Source organism: Bos grunniens, chromosome 16 (assembly GCF_055505025.1).
Source record: "Bos grunniens cultivar Pamir isolate PY7600 chromosome 16, Bosgru_T2T1.0, whole genome shotgun sequence".
Lineage (NCBI taxonomy): Eukaryota > Metazoa > Chordata > Mammalia > Artiodactyla > Bovidae > Bos > Bos grunniens.
Window position 1 is genome coordinate 7,589,677 of NC_141180.1, and position 13,540 is coordinate 7,603,216.

The following is a 13,540-nucleotide window of genomic DNA, read 5'->3' on the forward strand; positions in this document are numbered from 1 at the left end:
TTTTCGTCCCTAGTCGTTCCTTCCACATGCATCCACCATGTCCAGCTGACAGCAGGAAGTTCATGTCTTTCTAAAGACTTGTGTCTCTTCCTCTTACACGATACGCTCCAGCCAGAGCTGCAATAAAATTCTATGCGGTGCGTTTTCTGTCTTTTTCTTCCCTGAAGCTGGACATGTGTTCCTATCCCCTCATGGTGTTCCTTGTTTCTGTGAGGACCCGCCTTTCTTCAGATGCGCACTGCTGACTTTTCAGACTGATTCCTGGATTCCCCTTTACACCTCTGGCCCCATGGCCGTCTTTCCTGTGGGACACCAGAACACGTGGAAGAACAGCTCCAGGCCTCCGCCACACGGATGGGCTGCCATCTCCTTGGTTGGAGTCCCGGGCCCCAAAGGAGTTCGGGCTGAGATTGGATCGCGGCAGGCTTGCTCACCCTGCACAGGGAAATGTGAATCTGGTGAGCCTCTCCGCCCAGGTGCGTCCCCCTTGCTGCCGGAGGAGCCCCTGCACTCGCTGGCCCTCGTCCTGGCCTCCACGGTGGGCGGGGAATGGCACGGTCCTGGCCCAGCTGTCAGGGTCTTCAGGCTTGAGCCTCTGCCACTGGCTGGGACCCAGTGGGAACCGTAACCTCGGCTGACACAGGGAGGGAAGGCAGGTTTGCCGTTTGGCTGCTCTGGAAGCTGTGCTGAATCCCTGCCCATCTGTTCTCCCAGCTGAGCCAAGGCCAGAGCTGTCTAGCTCTTGCCAACCAGGGGATGACACGGAGCGTGGAGTCCTGCAGCCCCTGTCCTCGCTGCCCTCTGCAGCCCCTCTCGTCTGCCAGTTGGACTCCCCGCAGGGAGATGGCCCTGGGCTCACACCTGCTGTTGGTCCACAGATGTTCGTGAGTCTCTGCCTTCTGTGTTCGTCTTTTTCCAAAAGCGGCCCTGAGCTGGGTGCCAGCACCGTCACCACCACCGCCCCGCTGTAGCTCTGCACAGGTCCTCCTGGCTGCCTCTCAGCTGTCTCGTCTTTGTAAAGTGGGGGACAAGCCCTGCCATCCTGACAGGGATGCGAGAGACGGTGGCAGACACTGCTTCTATTTGGCCTGTGCTTGCCTCCTACTTCCCTAGTAATGGGACCCTGGGTTTTACTGGGTGACCAGAGTGCCCGATCCCCGTGGTGGTAAGGTGTGGCCAGAGAAGCAAGCATTCAACTTTGGAGCAGATTCTTAGGAGAGCACTTTGAGAAGAACACCTCTTTTGCCTCTTGTGCTTCCTGTTTCCTGCCTGGAACACAGAAGTGACGGTCGAAGCTCCCCAGGAAGATATCCTGTGCCCATCTTCTGTGCCCAACAGATGGTGGCGCCGAAAGGCAGCAGGAGCCTGGCTCCCCAGCCGCATCCCAAAGCTGCCATCACAGCTCTGCGTGTCCTCCTCCCTGCAGCCTCTGCTGTGAAAACCTGAACCCTCGTTTGTTCCAGCCGCCGAGGCCAGGCTCTATCGTCCACAACTCCTAACTGCTGCAGAGGACAGAAATGGGATCATGAGTCCCGGGGGCCAAAGGCCTGCCTGTTCTTTCCTTGATCTCGTCTCTGCAGTAACCAGCATAGGGACTGTGCTTCAGGGCTGGTGTCCGGCACTTGGTGGGATATGGGCGCTAAGGTGTCGCTGGTTTGGGGCCATCGCTTTCATCTTCTCCAATCCAACTGGGTCCTTAAGAAAGAGGGAAGACACGTGTCTTCTCACAGGGCTTATGGAGACATGGTAGGACACAAATACCTGGCAAGAACGCAGACTTCAGCTCTCTGCGAGCTGGTGATCGCCTGTGTTTCGTTTCTTCAGGTGTGTTTCAGAGCAACATTAGGAAATGAAAGGTTAGGACTAGAGAGGTCTCATGACCCAGTCTGCCACTTGACCGTGAGTTGCCTGCCTGTTCCTTGTCTCTTAGAGGCGTTCTCAGCCTCGGGTGAATGTTTCAAGGATGAGCTACTCCCTGTGGCTTTTCAGTCCCCTTTGCTCACTAGGGACTGAAACTTCCACCCATCGGTCCTCGCTCTGAAGTGCAGGTCTTTCTCTTCCACTTGTTACCTCTCAGCAATTTGAAGACGTTTCAGTTTGAAGTGAAATGACAATTTGAAGACATACACTGTGTCCTCCATGAGACTTCTTTTACCCAGTCAATTATCCTAAGTTCCTTCAATGAATTTTTTTTTTTCTTTCGTTAATCTTTAGTTTTGGTCTTCTTTTTAGAAAACAACCCATGCTTATTCGGCAGACAAGTCAAACAGTGAAAAACAATGAAAGTACACCCACTTGGTGGCAGCGATTACCATCTTGGTATGTTTCCTCTCAGTTTCCTTTCTGCATTAATAATTTTAACAGCCAACAGTTTATACAGAGAGACCCTTGCATTAAAAGGTGGTCTTGTCACCCGTCTGTTTAGCATGGCGCCTGGCACATTACGTGCTGGAAACTCTTCTGAACTCTTTACATGAATTAAATCAGTTCATCCTCACACACTCTTCTGAAGCAGGCACGATCATTTTCCCTATTCTGTAGGGGAAATTAAGGCCTAGCTATGTGAAGGAACTTGTGCAGTCAATAACAGCTAAGATTTGAGCCCAGATAGTACGATTCCTTCAAATCCACATTATTTTTCACTAGATCATTGCTTCTCTAAAGCAAAAACCAAGAAAAAGCACTCAATACACTATCTATTGTTATTGTTATTATTACCCTTTTAAAGGAGAGATTTGAAATTGTTGAACTCTTAAAAAGACTGAGGAGAATATAATACTTTCCTGACTGGGGTGCAGGGAGGTGTTATGAACAAACACTAATGAACTTGTTCTGTATACCATCCTTCTGGATTGCATGACATTCTAAAGGGCAATCTATGCTTCTGAGAAGCTTAATATCTCATATAGCAGAGGATTATTGAAGGCATTATTTTTTACCTTGTTTGTTTCTCTGTTTATCCTTGGTCCCTCAAACTTTACCCAGAGAAATTAAATTTTTAATATCAGGCCAAATAAAAATTAAGAAGATACCTTTTCTTGAAACATGCACTTGCATGGAAAAGTAGTTAAAATCATGAGCAGTGGAATAAGGCTGCCTGACCTGAAATCTTTGCTGATTTCTAGTTGTGTGATTTTGGGCAAATTTCTTAAATGCTCTATGTCTCAGTTGCGGCATCTGTAAAATAGGCATGTTAATAATAATACCTGTCTCTAGAATTGTTATAATAGTGAAGTTACTTAATCCATGCAGCACACTTAGAACACTCCCTGGCACATAGTCACTGCTCAGTCAGTCTTAACTTGTAGTACAAACAGACCTTCCCTCCCACTTTTATACGAAGCTGCTGCGGCTGCTAAGTCGCTTCAGTCGTGTCTGACTCTGTGCAACCCCATAGACAGCAGCCCACCAGGCTCCCCTGTCCCTGGGATTCTCCAGGCAAGAACACTGGAGTGGCTTGCCATTTCCTTCTCCAATGCATGAAAGTGAAAAGTGAAAGTGAAGTCTCTCAGTCGTGTCCAACTGAGCGACCTCATGGACTGCAGCCCACCAGGCTCCTCCGTCCATGGGATTTTCCAGGCGAGAGTACTGGAGTGGGGTGCCAGCTAGAAGGAAACAAAAGTCGTCGTGCATCAGCTGTCATTTTGGTTTACAACCCTTACTCTTTTTAAGTAAATTAAAAATTTTGAGAGAGGGAGTGCTTCAAAAAGTCGTTGTGGAGATTTTACTCAGCAAATTTCAGGGCTTAAGGACAAGGAGGCGTTAGAGCTTAATGAGTTACAAACACCAGGTGGCGCTGTAAACAAGCCCAGTAAGAGGCTCTTGGCCTCCCCTCTCGGCCTCTGAGAGGCTGCTGTCCTGTGAGACGAAAAACCCAGCCTCTTTTTTTTTTTTAAAAAAAAAAACAAAAACATTTCCAACACAGAGGAAATATGGAAATTCAAAAACAATTTTACAAAATCTTGTGCTATAATTTAATTGTTTATGAGTTAACACCTTTTAAAAACGATCCCACAAATAGTATATTTATGTCAGGAACTAGGTTTTATAGAGCAGTGCACATTATGTTTTAAGAAATGGAAAATCACTGCCAGGTGCAATCCATAATTAAACTCACAAATAACTGTTAAAAATTAACATTTTAAACACAAACCCCAAATTATAATAACTCGGCGAATAACTTTCTTTGGAAATACAACCAAATCTGTATATATGAGGCCCAAGTCACATGGTCCCCGGCTTCTCCTGCAGCAGGCTCTGGAGGATTGCGCACAAAATTTAGGATTCTGGTGGCTTGTTGGAGTCTTCCTTCTAGAGGGTCAGAGTTTTCCTTGGAGAGAAAACCGCGGGGTATTTTCCTGGTCTCTTATCCACCTACTTCTTCTGGGCCTGGCTTGTCCCTGCCTTCCTTCTTGAGACTGCCCGCTTCCCCACCCACCCCAGAGCAGATGTGCTCTTTACGCATCCTCCCTCTTTGGTCCTCCTCTCAGGAGATAAAAAGACGGCAGGAGGCCATGGGGAAAAGAGAAGGGAATTAATGTTTATTGAACACCTCCTGTGGGCCAGGAACTGGCCTGGGTGCTTTACCCGCATCATCTCAAAACAACTGTAAAGCTGGTGTCTGTCCCCATGTTGTGGGGGAACATTCATTGAGAAGGTAGATATCTAAGTCTTCCGAAGTGAACCAGCTTAATGGCCAATGCCACGGGTTTTCCCTGTCATCCCCATGCGATTGAGAAGGCCAGGGCCAGCGGCTCAGATGGAGGTGAAACTGCAGAGGGTTCTCTCTTCCAGCCAGTGGCCATGTCTGGTCCACTCTGTCAGCCAACACCTCTTAGGTGTGAACGCAACTCCCTTCCCACAGTTTTACTTAGTTCAGGCCTCTGTTAGCCTCTTCCTGGTATAGCCCAGACTTTGGAACCTGCTAGTTTAGGCTTCAGTCCCAGATTTACCTTTTACTGGGTGTGTGACCTTTGGCAAGTTGCTTGCCATTGTCTCACCTCCGTTTCCTTATTTGTAATATGGAGATAATGCCGTCTTTCTTCGGGAGTGGAATTATGCAGATGAAATGAAATGACATAAGTACTTGTAGATCTCATCAAAGTCCTCTTCCCTCCCTTTTGCTTGGACTGCCTGTTGATTCATCCATGCTGCACATAGGCACCGTGCACCCACCATGTGCCCGAAATTCTTTGGGGCGCGTAGGACAGACCTGCTTCCTGCATTCAGGGAATTAGAGTGCATGCGGGAGACAGAAAAGAAACAACTAGAAGCTAGATTAAAATACAATTTCAGGTGGTGGCTGGAAGAAAATGGAGCAAGGTCAAAGCGCTGAGATCTTTGGCCATCCTGTTTCCTTTGCACAGAATGCCCAGTCACCACTGTTGAACTCGTACTCCTCTTTGAAGGCCCCCTTCAAATGATCATCTCAGTGAAATCGTCACAATTCACTATCAGATTCAATCATGGCCTCTCTATGAGGCTGAGGACAACCACTGTCTTACTCCTCGTTGCGTTTTCCAAACCACCCCTCACCCCCAAGAAAAGCTCCTTGGAGGTTGCGCAGAGGAAAGTTGATCCTGTCACTCCGAGTAACTACCGTACGTGCCAGTCTGAGGGTAGCAGATCCTCAGGTGGCTTGGAGAGAGGGAAGAGAAGGGGAGCAGATATACAGGGGCCAAAGGAACAGCCTTCCAAACAGATGACACAGTGAGGCGTCCGCACTGCGCGTGTGTTAGAGGCAGGGATGAAGGCTGACAGGAGGGACCGACAGTGCTTCGGAATCTGCCTTCTGCCAGGGAAGCAGGTTCCATCCCTGGTCAGGGAACTAAGCCTCCACATGCCATGGGGCAGCTAAGCCTACGTGATGCAACTACTGAGTCCGTGAGCCACAGCTAGAGAGCCCGCACGCTGCCATGGAGACCCATCACAAGCCAAAAACACAAACCCAGCAAAAACACCCAGACATTTATTTTCAATTCTGGAAGCTGAACATCCAAAATCAAGGTGTTTTCAGGTTGGTTTCTTCCGAGGCCGCTGTGTTGGGCTTGTGGGTGACAGTTTTTTCTCTCTGTGACTTCATACGGCCCATCTGTGCCGATGTCCTCATCTCTTCTTCCTATAAGGATGTAAATGTAGTAGATTAGGGCCCACCCTGATAAAACCCATTTTACCTTCACCAGCTTTTTAAAGTCTCTGTCTCCAAGTTAGTTACATTGTAAAGGACAAGGGGGTTAGGACTTCAACATATAAATTAGAGGGGAAACACAATTCAGCCCGTAGCAATAGCAGGTAGTCATACCCACTTTCTGCCCCGACCTTAATCCACATATAGATTCACCAGACTACCTGGAAGGGGCCACACCTCCGGGAGAAAATAGCCCCTGGGAAGCATAAATACAGGCCTCTGTAGGTACCCTTACTAGAAGGGGAAGTTGAGAATCTGTCTCTTTTCAACAGGTACGCTTGCTACTTCTGCACTGGGCCATGGGCTTCCCAGGTGGCGCTAGTGGTAAAGAATGCCTCTGCCAGAGCTAGAGACATCAGAGATGCAGGTTCTATCCCTGGGTGGGGAAGATCCCCTGGAGGAGGGCATGGCAACCCACTCCAGCATTCTTGCCTGGAGAATCCCATGGATAAAGGAGCCTGGCGGGCTAGAGTCCACGGGGTCGCAGAGAGTTGGACACGACCAAGGCGACTTAGCACGCTGGGCCTCCAGGTGGGCGAGCAGCCAGCCCTGTCGGTCTCCGTCCGCCGACCCCCGCCCCACTCTTCGAGATTAGCCCGGGAGAAGCACTCTCACGCTCTCGCTTCCTTTCTCTAACTCTTCTAAGAGCAAGTTTGTGTTTGCAAAAGGCAGCAAGTATTTTGCTGCAGAAAAGTAGCCAAGTAAGAAAACAATCATTAAGAAACTACGTTATTAAGCCAATAGTGGGAAAAGCTGGGTCCTAAAAGATGGGTCCTAGGGTGGGGTTGTTATGAGGGCACCAGGAAAGGGGGAAAGGCTAAATTGGTCCACATGGTTGAGTCTGGATGGACAGCATCTGTGGTCTCCTCAGCGGGTGTCTCAGGCTTTCCTGTGGGTGCCGATGACGGGGAGTCCCAGCAGATGGGAAGTGACCATGAGAAAGCATTCCCTCTCCCAGACTCTCCCTGGTGGGCTGCTGGGAGGCAGCGGCTGCTTTGGCTCTGAAAACCACAGCTCCTGTTGGCCACCCTCTGCTGCTACAGCTCACTCTCTGGAGTCCCTCCTCTTGCCCACGGGACACCCCACCTGGTTAGTTCCCCTTTCTATGTCTTTGGGATTCGACCTGTCATTAATCCGTCCTTCAGGGCTCATCTGGGGCTTCCCAGGTGGTGCGGTGGTAAAGAATGCGCCTGCCAGTGCAGAAGAAGCAAGAGGCATGGGTTTGATCCCTGAGTCAGAAAGATCCACTGGAGAAGGAAAGGGCAGCCCACTCCAGTATTCTTAGCTGGAAAATTCCAAGCACACACACACACACACACACACACACGACTCATCTGAATGTTTGCGTGGTTTCCTCTCAGGACTCACCTATGTGCTGTGCTTGGTCGCTCAGTCGTGCCTGACTCTTTGCAACCTTTCAGACTGTAGCCCACCAGGCTCCTCTGCCCATGGGATTCTCCAGGCAAGAATACTGGAGTGGGTTGCCATGCCCTCCTCCAGGGGATCTTCCCAACCCAGGGATCGTACCCAGGTCTCCCACATTGCAGGCAGATTCTTTACCATCTGAGCCACCAGGGAAGCCCCTCCTATGTGCTAGGTACTGCTGTAAATATAAATGTACATCCTCTCTCTTTTCTTTTTAAAAAACTTTATTGAGATATAGTTCACATACCATACAATCCACACACTTAGAGTATATAATTCAGTTGTTTTTTAGAATATTAATGGTTATATGGAAACATCACTGTGGTCATCTTAGTACATTTCATCAACTTTACAAAAAAACCCATATCCTTTAGCTCTAAACTCCTTTAGCAACCACCACTTCTCAGCCCTAAGCAGCTACTAATCTACTCTCGGGAGATTTCCCTGTTCTGGACATTTCATTTGAAAAGATTATACAGCATGTGGGCTTTTGTGATTGACTTCTTTTGTGTAGCATAATGTTTTCAAGATTCTTCCACATTACAGCATGTGTCAATACTCCATTCCTTTTTGTGGCTGAATAATACCTCATTATGTGGTTATACCATATTTTGTTTATCCACTCGTCAGCTGATAGACATTTAGATAGTTTACACGTTTTGCTATTATGAATAGTGCTTCTGTAAATCCCCTGGCGAGGGAAATGGCAACCCACTCGAGTATTCTTGCCTGGAAATCCCATGGACAAAGGGATTGCAAAGAGTTAGCAACTAAACAGCAAACACTCAGGTACAAGCTATTGTGTTTTCATTTCTCTTAGAGTAGAATTTCTGAGACGTGTGGTAAATCTACGTTTAACCATTTGAAGAACTGCCAGACTGGTTTCCAAAACAGCTGACCCATCTCACATCACATTCGGATGTAACGTGATCAGATTTCTCTGCATCCTCACCAACAGTTGTTATTATCTGAACTTTCAGTTCTAGCCATCCAGGTATGAAGTAGTAGCTCCTTGTGGTTTGGATTTACATTTATCTTGTACCCAGTGATGCCATACACTCTCCAGTGTGCTTTTGCATATATATCTTCCTTCATGCTCTCACTACTTTATGAAGTAAGTGGATTATTATCTCCATTTTACAGATGAGAAGACTGAGGCACAGTGAGGTGAAGGGACTTACCTAACGTATAGAGCTGGTGAGGGTTAGACTAGGATGTGGACTCCAGCAGGCAGCCTTCATGTCCCTAAAACCACTATACCACACTGCCTTGCATAAGAGAGCAAGAGGATTTAGGAGCTAGCAGGGCAATAGGGCAGTGTGGCCAAGGGACTTTCACTATTCAGTTTTAAATAGTTTCTATTGCTGCCTGTAAATCTCTTTCATCTCCTTGTGTGAATGGTTATTTTATGGAAAGGGGACCAAGTTCTTCTTCCATGTTTGGGTTAAAGCCGGGTGAAAATGAAGGAACAGTCGTAAGAGGTAGGGCAGACAACACGAACTCAGCAGGGGCAGAAAGTGAGAGCCAGAGATGGGCAAGATCGTATACAGCCCCTAATAGTTCACAGAAATCTGGGAGGGGGCTCCCACTTTGGAATAATGCAGACATTTCAAACAGACCTTATCTGGATCTGAAGGGACTGGGAGACCCCAGCTAGGTTTCATTGATAAAGTTGTTTAATGGAAGTTTGGCCAAAAGTGTCTGTGGTATCTCTGCCTCCTTCCCACTTAACCCCACCCAGTTCTTATCCTTTCATCCCAATGGACATGTGGGTGCCGAAGCCCACTCTCCACCCCTTCTCTGTTTGATTCAACAATGAACACACTGGCCTTTGTTTCTGACCTTGAAGAGACTGTACTGTCAGCTTCATTCTCTAAAACCTTTCTAAAAGAGGGACTTATAAAAATTCAGAGAAGTTAGAGGACACCCCATTTAGAAGCTTTCTTCCTTCAAATTCATACCAGAAATCTTCTCCCTTTTAGTCCAGGTGCTCCCATCCCTATCTTTCACACACACACACACACACACACACACACACTCCTCCTGATTCACTGCCAGACTGCCTGATGATTCTCTCTGATGTCAGAAGCCAAGCAAAGTAACAAGAAGGAAGGAATGAGTCTGTGAATCAGGTGATATTTTCTGAATTTCCATCTGTATCCCCAGCATCTGTCTGCTGATCTATCAAGAGGACCAGTGATGGTTTAGGGATGATGGACAGTCCTCTGAGGAAGCAGTGCCAGGGGCATGATGAGCAGAAATGCTGAACAAGATGCTGGCTGGAGGGGAAATCAATCTCCCAGGCCGATGAGTTGGGCGAGAGCCAAGAGAGGCAGAAACTTGTCACAGCCACACTCATCTTTCTTGCTACCTTTTTTTCTGGATCCTTGAGTAAAATTAGATTAGCCTCAGAGCTCAAGGTAGCTAGTTGGTCTGAGCTTATCACAGGCATGTCTCAACGCTGATGACTATTTAAAAATGCATAAGATTCATCTATTCAACTGATCTGTGAGATACCTAAGGAGAGGGCTCTGACCTTTCTTCTGTAATTCATGGAGTAACCAGTACAACGCTGGGCCCAAAAGGTCACTAAGGAACCTGCTGAAGTGAATTAGCTTCATAGTAGAAATAAAAGGAACTTTCATTTTTTAAAAAAACAAAAAAAAGTTTGTCTAAACTGCCAGCTGAGAAGTGAAAGCCAGATGAGTCCAATTTATGATGCACCAAGAGTAAGATGGATAATTACAAACAGGGAAGCCCACAGTGATTTTTTTTTTGGGGGGGGTGCGGTTCTATAAAATGTATGGCAAAAACCACTGCTGCTGCTGCTGCTGCTGCTAAGTCGCTTTAGTCGTGTCCGACTCTGCGAGACCCCATAGACGGCAGCCTACCAGGCTCCCCTGTCCCTGGGATTCTCCAGGCAAGAACGCTGGAGTGGGTTGCCATTTCCTTCTCCAATGCATGAAAGTGAAAAGTGAAAGTGAAGTCGCTCAGTGGTGTCCGACTCTCAGCGACCCCACAGACTGCAGCCCACCAGGCTCCTCCGTCCATGGGATTTTCCACTACAATATTGTAAATAATTAGCCTGCAATTAAAATAAATAGATTAAAAACCAAGATTCTCATACAGACATATAGTCAAAGATTTATATAATTCATTAGAGAATCAGCAGGATGACAAAGCCCAATCACAGGGGAATACAAGGGGCTGTTTCATCTGATCCTTAAAAGAAAGGATGTGGAAGTAAGTTTGCACAGTAGATAAAGCTAGTTAATGTCACGTGTGGCAATAAGATCAGACCTTTTGAGGTTACATTTTCTAGCTGACAGAATTCATTTGCATTTCTACTGAATACAAGCCATTTGTAGCCTAGCAATATTCTGAAGTTAATGTCTCCTAGAGAATCTGGGCCTGGATCATTAATAATTCGTAAGTCTAACTAGGTTACTTCTCTTTGAGCATCAGATGGCCCTTAGGTCGGCTTGTTAGACAGTGTGATGGCATGACACTAAAGGGCACGTGTAATATTTTTTGTCTTATTTCCAACTTTTAGGTAATTTTTCTTCATATCATTTGCATACAAATAAACTCACCACATATGATCATGGGTAAGCCTAGAAAATCGTTCCCAGAAGTTATCTAACCCGAAGTTCCCTGGTGTTCCAATGGCTAAGACTCCATGCTCCCAGTGGAGGGGGGTCCACATTCAACCCTTGGCCAGGGAACTAGATCATCTGGACATGCCACAACTAAAGATCCCGTGTGCTGCACCTAAGGCTAGGCGCAGCCAAATACATAGTCTATATTTTAAATAAATATTTTATTTAATATAAAATATATGTATAAAGAATACCTAAAGAACATACATTCTTTATATATAAAGCAAGTCATTAAGTCTTAGATAAGACTTAATGAAAGTCTCTCAGTCATGTCTGACTCTATATGACCCCATGGACTGTACAGTCCATGGCATTCTCCAGGCCAGAATACTGGGATGGGTAGCCTTTCCCTTCTCCAAGGGATGTTCCCAACCCAGGGATTGAACCCAGGTCTCCCACATTGCAGGTGGAGTCTTTCCCAGCTGAGCCACCAGGGAAGCCCGTATGTATATATATATAAAGGCGTTATATAAAGAAATTATATCGAACCCAAACTGCAGACGCTGCCTGCTTTCCCTGCCCTCAGTCTTGCCATTTTTACACCTCCCTCCATGGTCTTTAGTTTGTGGCAGTAAAAACTCAAGTGGAGTGAATAACTTATTTTAAGCGCTATTTATGAGCCAATATGTCCTACTATAAATGGGAATCACGGTTGTTAAGCAAGTGTTTGTTCTCTTTCGCTTTTCCCCTCACAGGCCAACAGCATTTCCTTTGGATCCCACTCAAGTTTAGGTTGGCTGTGCCAATACCATCAACTGCATTGACTATATTTATAGGCAGCGGCAACTGACAGTGAGGCAATTGCTTGTTAGATGACTTGGAGTTTATCCCTGCCCTATTGAACCAGGGTTAATGAACTCAACAGCAGAGCTCGGGAGGCTTAACTGTCCACATCCGAGGATATGACTTGGGAAGAGTCCAGACTCGCCCTCTAAGGCGCTCTCACACCAGCTGGGGCAGGTTGGGGGATCGTCAGTAGTCACGCGCAGTGCTACCTGCTCTTCTGGCCAGGGTTAGAAACAATAGCATTTCTTCTTTTTAGTCCCATTTGCTGCTATGAACCCTCCAGCCTCATCAGAGTCCCCGCCGTGGTTCTAGGGGTCCCCAAGGGGCATCTCATGTGCGCAGATAGAAGAGTCCGCTGGGTGATCACTAACATCCATAGTTTTTCTCCAGTCCTGCCCCAGCCTGCTGGGCTGGGTTCTGTGAGAGAGCTCACATGTGCCCATGAAGCTGCCTGGAGGCAACCACACCACCACTCATTGTGCCACAGCCTCCTGCAGTGGGGTCACAAATCCCGTCTGTCTTACACCCTCGGTGCCCTGCCAGGTGCTGTGGAACCACTCACTTAGGGGTTTTGTTGTTGTTGTTGTTGTTGTTATTCTTTTGACTGCACCAGGTGGCATATGGGATCTTAGTTCCCAGACCAGGGATCGAACTTGTGCCCCCTGCAATAGAAGCATGGAGTCTTAAGCACTGGACCACCAAGGAAATCTTGCTCACTTAGTTTTAATTCTTTCCTTGTTGCAGCCTTTCTCCCTGGAGCTCGGGCAGGTGTCCTGAGTACCTGGAGGGAAGAACACCTGTGTTTTCTATTCCTCCCACGTGGACCCAGATTTGTGCAACTCTACCCTTTGCTCCTTATGCATGCATGCTAAGTCGCTGCAGTTGTGTTCGGCTCTGTGCGACCCTATGGTCTGTAGCCTGGCAGGCTCCTCTGTCCATGCGATTCTCCAGGCAAGAATACTGGAATGGATTGCCATGCCCTCCTCCAGGGGATCTCCCCGAACCAGGGATGGAACCCACGACTCTTACATCTCCTGCATTGGCAGGCAGGTTCTTTACCACTAGCGCCACCTGGGAAGCCCATAAGATGAACTCTCTTCTGGGAGGCCATGCTATGATTCTTCAAACTCTAAGCCCTCTTAGAAGGCCCAGGGCTGTGATTCTCCAAACTCACACTGTCTGAATCCAGGGTGGACAGAGTTCAGGTTCAGGTGGAAACCCTACCATTGCTTCAGATGGACACGCGTGGGAAAAGAGGACATCACATGGCAGCTCTGAGAGGCTCAGGGATGTTTCCTTGGCAAAGCAGAGGAACTCACAACAGTTTTCTGGCTCTTCTGAATCAAATCTCCCAAGTGAGTTCTTGTTATTCAGGTGAAGGAAGAGTGAGATAATGAAGAAGATGACACAGGGGTGTGGAGACACAGAGCGTGCTGTTAATGAGTCACTTCCTCTTCCTGACCTCAGTGCCCTTGCATGTAAA